Below are 6168 nucleotides of genomic sequence, written 5' to 3'. Positions count from 1 at the left end.
GGGGTGCCTCGCATGGCCTCCCCCGGACGGGCGAGGGGGTCGCCGGTGCCGGAAAGCCTGTTGCGCGCCCGCGCGCGCGCGCCCAAGGAGAAGAAGGAGAATGTGGAGGGTCGTCAGCCGGGCTGTCGGAGAGGGCGAGCCGGAGGAGCCATCCTCGTAGGAGCGGGCAGGGAAGTGGCCGCGGCGGTGGCACCAGGGCGCGCAACAAACCCAGTGGGCGCCGCCGCGCGCAGGGGCGGCTCTAAGGAACGGGCAGCCGGAGGGGTGCTAACTCGGCGAGGGAAAGGTGCCATCTAGCGTCCGGCCGACAGATCGCCACCGGCTGGGGCGGTGCCGAGGGTGGGGGGCGGAAAGGCACGAGCCTCGGAGGTGCCCACCCCTTAGAGATGGGCGGGGGAAGGGAATCTCCTCTGTGGGTTAATGACGCCTGTTTACCTGGGGAGGTAAATTGCATTGCTGCCATGGCGATGGTGATGGTGGTGGCGACCGCTGTCATTCTTTCCGGGGCTTGGACTCTTGATTACCTACGACCTCTTTTTTTTTTTTTTTTTGCGTGGGCGGGTTGTCTTAATCTAGTTTTTCTTCTTTTTTCCTCTTCATTGAAAAATTAAAAAATAAAAATGGCAAGTGCGCCGAGTAAGATGAGACGCAAAAGAGGAAGAAATCTAGTTGTTGTTTTTTTAAGAGACTTGCTTTTTTAAATGCTGGTTTTAATGTATGTATTTGATATGAGCCAAGTCCTAGGGTCCGAGGTCTTTTCAGCCCCTTAATAAAATATTTGAGAGGGCCGAGACACTCATCCCCCAAATTGATGACCACTGGCATTCAAAATGGTGTGTGTGTTGTGATTGATTAGGTGGGGCAACGCTTACCTGCCCCCCCCCCAATATTTTATTGAAGTTGGCACCCTGTGTTTGCTTGCTTGCTTAAATAATGTAAGTTGCACTGGATTCCTCTGGCCCCCCAAGAAAGCGACTGATACATTTAATACTGCAAATAAATTTCATATTGTAATCTTACGTTGTGAACCGCCCTGAGATCTACGAGTATAGGGCCATATACAGTGGTACCTCGGGTTACATACACTTCAGGTTACAGACTCTGCTAACCCAGAAATATTGCTTCAGGTTAAGAACTTTGCTTCAGGATGAGAACAGAAATCATGCTCTGGCGGCATGGCAGCAGCAGGAGGCCCCATTAGCTAAAGTGGTGCTTCAGGTTAAGAACAGTTTCAGGTTAAGTTTGGACCTCCGGAACGAATTAAGTACTTAACCCGAGGTACGACTGTACACATTTAATAAAAATATTAAAATGAATAGCAATAGTAATGGAATTCTGCTCAGAGTACACCCGTTGGAACGAATCGCCCTCAGTTAGTTTTGGCTATTCACATCAATGGGAGAATATAAATTAATTCACCCATTTTTATTAATTAATCAGTCAATTAATTAATCATATTTGTAGCCCAACTTTTTCTTTCAAAGGAGCACAAGGTGTCCAACATGTTTCTAAAGGTAAAGGTAAAGGTACCCCTGCCCGTACGGGCCAGTCTTGACAGACTCTAGGGTTGTGCGCCCATCTCACTCAAGAGGCCGGGGGCCAGCGCTGTCCGAAGACACTTCCGGGTCACGTGGCCAGCGTGACATCGCTGCTCTGGCGAGCCAGAGCCGCACACGGAAACGCCGTTTACCTTCCCGCTAGTAAACGGTCCCTATTTATCTACTTGCACCTGGGAGTGCTTTCAAACTGCTAGGTTGGCAGGCGCTGGGACCGAGCAGCGGGAGCGCACCCCGCCGCGGGGATTCGAACCGCCGACCTTTCGATCGGCAAGCCCTAGGCGCTGAGGCTTTAACCCACAACGCCACCCGCGTCCCCAAATGTTTCTACCCCTCCCCAATTAATCCCCACAACAACAACCCTAGGAGGTAGGTTAGGCAGTGGCTGGCTGAATGTCACCCATTGAGCTTCACTGCCAGGTAGGGATTTGAACCCAGGTCCCAGTCACTTGGATGGAGCCGCTCTGATGATGATGATTTCATTTCTATACTGCTTTATATTTTAAAGAAAAATCTCAAAGTAGTTTACGGCATATTAAACATCAACAAAACAATGCAGAATCAAACATTTCTGAAGAAAGTCGAATATAAAGTACACAGTCAAAGCAACACAATTAACAGGAAACCAAAATACCATCTCAAAGATTTCTCATTACAAAGGAGGTCAAATAATGGAAACATATTTAACACAAACAAAAACAAAATCTTAAACATTTCAAAAGAAAGCATTGCTAAGTGAAGTCAAATATAACATGCACATTTAAAACAGCATAATTAACAAGAAAATAAAATATTTTAAGCATGACGCAGCTGTTTGGCAGGCACAAAAAGATGGGGCAAAAGAATCCAATAATTAGCATTGGATACATGGAGGGACACGGGTGGCGCTGTGGGTTAAACCACAGAGCCTAGAATTTGCTGATCAGAAGGTTGGCGGTTCGAATCCCCGCAACGGGGTGAGCTCCCGTTGCTCGGTCCCTGCTCCTGCCGACATAGCAGTTCGAAAGCACGTCAAAGTGCAAGTAGATAAATAGGTACTGCTCCGGCGGAAAGGTAAACGGCGTTTCTGTGTGCTGCTCTGGTTCGCCAGAAGCGGCTTAGTCATGCTGACCACATGACCCGGAAGCTGTATGCCGGCTCCCTTGGCCAATAAAGCGAGATGGGCGCCGCAACCCCAGAGTCGGTCACGACTGGACCTAATGGTCAGGGGTCCCTTTACCTTTACATGGAGAAAGCACACTTGGCTCCTGGGTCCATCATTATCACCTGAGGCCTAGGTGGATGTTGTGGGTAGGAGAGATGATTTCCATCTCATCCTGGTTTGGCAGCTTCAGCCTCCTTTGGGACAGAAAGGACTTGGCCCCCATCCTCCATACTTTTGTATAAAGTTCATATTGGATTGTTTCAGTGCCCTCAAAGACGACTGGGAACCATCAACTGGTCCAAAACGCAGTGGCCGGACTGGGGCTGGCTTTGTAAGTCATATAGCCCTAGTCTCAAACAGTTGCGTCGGCTGCCAGTTCACTTGTGGGGCTAATTAAAGGGGATCTAAAATCCAGTATTAAAGCCAGATTAAACGGACTGCAGCCACAGGAATAGGGTGGGCCCTGAAAACACACATCTCAGGTGTCAAAGGCCAGCTTTGTCTTCAGTACTAGGGGAAGCTGCACGGTGAAGGGGCCAGACGCACCTCTTTGGGGAAGGAGTTCCCAGCTTAGGGGCTGCCACAGATAAGTCCTCTCCTGAGCCCTTCCAGCAAACCTCAGAGGGTAGCAAACAGTGGCGTAGCATGGATTGTCAGCACCCGGGGCAAGGCAAGTAATTTGCACCCCCTAACCCGTGGATTTGCGCCCCCTAACCCGTCAATTTGCGCCCCCTAACCCTAACCCTCAGATGTTTCACCCGGTGTGGCCGGCCCCCCCTGCACCCCCCACGCTACGCCACTGGTCGCAAACCAATCAAGAGGACCTCTCCCCCTCTGCCGTTCTTAACACCCAGACAGCTCTGTAGGGAAACAGGCGGTCTTTCTTTTTTCCCAATTTTTCATATTACTTTTCCAAAAAGTTTTTTAAACAAACAAACATAAATCTTCACCGTATTAATTCAAACTTAATTACATTGTTAAGCGACTTCCTCGTGTCCCCCTGCTTGAATTTCAATCATTTTAACGGTTTTCCCAATCCTAAATTCTTTTAAAAAATTAACTTAATCACTTAACATCTTTCTTTCTTTCCAGTTCGACATTAAACATATTAATTCATCACGTTACAAATTTAAATCCTAAGCCTATCTGGTATTTGCAAGCTTTTCCACTTAATTTAACTTAACATATTTAACTAAAGAGTCTTTAAATTTCATCCATTCTTCCTGGTACTCCTTCTGATCGCGGACTCTTCCAGTCAGGTTGGCTAGCTCCAAAAAATCCATCATCTTCATCTGCCAGTCTTCCACCGTTGGTATTTCTTGTGTTTTTCAGGTCTTAGCTAATAAAATTCGAGCAGCAGTTGTGGCATACAAAAATAATTTAACATCTTTCTTGGGCAATTCCAAACCTATTATTCCAAGAAGAAAGGCCTCTGGTTTCTTAATAAATGTATATTTCAACATTTTTTTCAATTAATTATAAATCTTCTCCCAGAAGTCTTTCACCCTGGGGCAAGTCCACCACATATGATAGAAAGTACCCTCTTTTTCTTTACATTTCCAACATAGATTATCACTGTTACGGTAAATTTTTACTGGTTTTACAGGAGTCAAATACCATCTATACATCGTTTTCATCATATTTTCCTTTAACACTGTACATGCAGTGAACATGACCCCTTTCTTCCACAGTCTTTCCCAATCTTCAAACATTATGTTGTGGTCCACATCTCTTGCCCAAGAGGTGGTCTTTCAGCTATAGGTTTTGTGGACTGGTGCCACAATCAAATGCATGAAGTAGCATAATCAATGTGACTTTCAGAAACCAATTATCCTTAGCTGGCTGACATCATATATGCCTGCATGGTTTAGTGGCATTCCATCCCTGAGCTGTCTGGCAGCGCTCACTGAACCATCGTTATCATTTGAGGCACAAATGGTTGCCTCCATTTATTTATTACTGCATTTGCATCTCACATTTTATCCAGGGAACTCATGGTGCCGTACATTTTTCTCCCTCTCCCTGTTTATCCTTACGACAACCCTGTGAGGTAGGTTAAGGCTGCAAGGCAGTGACTAGCCCAAGGTCGTGCCTGAGAGGAAATTTGAACCCTGATCTCCCAGGTCTTAGTCTGACACACTAACCACTACACCGCACTGCCTCTCCTTGGCATGGAGCATCTGTTACTACCTTAGACTGGTGTGACCTCAGTAATCCTACTAGAAGGTAAAGGACCCCTGGACAGTTAAGTCCAGTCATCAAAGGTGACTATGGGGTTGCGTCGCTCATCTCACTTTCAGGCAGGGAGCCAGCGTTTGTCCACAGACAGCTTTCCGGGTCATGTGGCCAGCATGACTTAACCACTTCTGGTGCAACTGGACACCGTGACAGAAGCCAGAGCGCATAGAAACACCGTTTGCCTTCCCGCCGCAGTGGTACCTATTTATCTACTTGCACTGGTGTGCTTTCGAACTGCTAGGTAGGCAGGAGCTGGGACAGAGCAACAGGAGCTCACTCCATCGCAGGGATTTGAACTGGCGACCACAGTGCCACCCGCGTCCCTATTCCTACTAGTAGAACTGGCTTGGGGCAGAGCAGCGCTGCTGCCCTGCCAGCTGATGAACCTCCAGGTTAGATTACAGTGGTACCTTAGTTCTAGAACTTAATGTATTCCAGGAGTCCGTTTGATTCTCGAAAACATTCGAAAACCAAGGCGCAGCTTCCAATTGGCTGCAGGAGCTTCCTGTGCTCAAGTGGTAGAAATGTTGGATGTTTGGCTTCTGAAAAACATTCGCAAACCGGAACACTTACTTCTGGGTTTGCGGCATTTGGGTTCCGATTTGTTCGACAACCAAGCTGTTCAAGAACCAAGGTACCACTGTACTATAATCTGTTTATATGTGGGGCTGCCTTTAAAGACCGTATGGAAACTGAATTTAGGTCACATCCACACTGCACACTTAAAGTACATGCTTCCCTCCCCCACTCCACCCCTGACCACAAAGAATCCCGGGAACTTTTATTTTCCCCTCACAATGCTACAATTCCCAGCACCTTTAACAAACTCCGGTTCCTAGGATTTTGTGTGGTGTAAGCCAGCTGCTTTAAATGTATGTGTGGGTGTGACCTTACTCCAAAATATAGCTGCAGAGCTGTCAACCCCAACTGGGTGCTATGATCATATTATGCTTTTGCTCCGCCAATTGCACCAGCTGCCGATTAATTTTCAGGTTCAAGATGTTGGTTTTCATGCGAGGCTTGAGGGAGGGAGACCGGAGGCGCTGGTTGCCTCCACAATTGCCCACCTGCATGCTGAGATCTTCAGCAAAGGCCCTCCTTCTGGTGTCCCCATCTCAAGTGCGGTAAAGAGCTCTACATGAAAGGGCCTTCTTGGTGATGACCCCTTGACTATGGAATACTCTCCCTGAAGAAGCCCTCCTGATCCCTACCTTGATGTCATTTTTAGTA

Source organism: Podarcis tiliguerta (genome assembly GCF_965153285.1).
Source record: "Podarcis tiliguerta genome assembly, chromosome: 16".
NCBI classification, from domain to species: domain Eukaryota; kingdom Metazoa; phylum Chordata; class Lepidosauria; order Squamata; family Lacertidae; genus Podarcis; species Podarcis tiliguerta.
Note: the sequence above shows the minus strand (reverse complement) of the source record.